Source organism: Callorhinus ursinus, unplaced genomic scaffold (assembly GCF_003265705.2).
Source record: "Callorhinus ursinus isolate GAN/ISIS: 27379988/994484 unplaced genomic scaffold, GSC_fseal_2.0 scaffold2, whole genome shotgun sequence".
NCBI classification, from domain to species: Eukaryota; Metazoa; Chordata; class Mammalia; order Carnivora; family Otariidae; genus Callorhinus; species Callorhinus ursinus.
In genome coordinates, this window is record NW_027397064.1 from 56,093,120 (window position 1) to 56,093,430 (window position 311).

General features: G+C 44.4%; 1 non-coding gene across 1 annotated transcript; it reads left to right on the forward strand.

The window, feature by feature from the left end:
- On the forward strand, positions 1–107 carry LOC112808203 (U6 spliceosomal RNA). The gene has a single exon (XR_003204299.1). It is a non-coding gene; the product is annotated as a U6 spliceosomal RNA (small nuclear RNA).
- Positions 108–311: the final 204 nt, after the last annotated feature.

Genomic DNA, 311 nt, shown 5'->3' on the forward strand with positions numbered 1-311 from the left:
GTGCTTGCTTCGGCAGCACATATACTAAAATTGGAATGATACAGAGAAGATTAGCATGGCCCCTGTGCAAGGATGACACGCAAATTCACGAAGTGTTCCACATTTTTTCCAAAGAAGACATCCAAATGGCCAACAGACACAGGGAAAAGTGCTCAACATCTCTCGGCATCAGGGAAATCCAAATCAAAACCTCAATGACATATCACCTCACACCCGTCAGAATGGCTAAAATTAACAAGTCAGGAAACGACAGATGTTTATGAGGATGCAGAGAAAGGGGAACCCTCCTACACTGTTGGTGGGAATGCAAG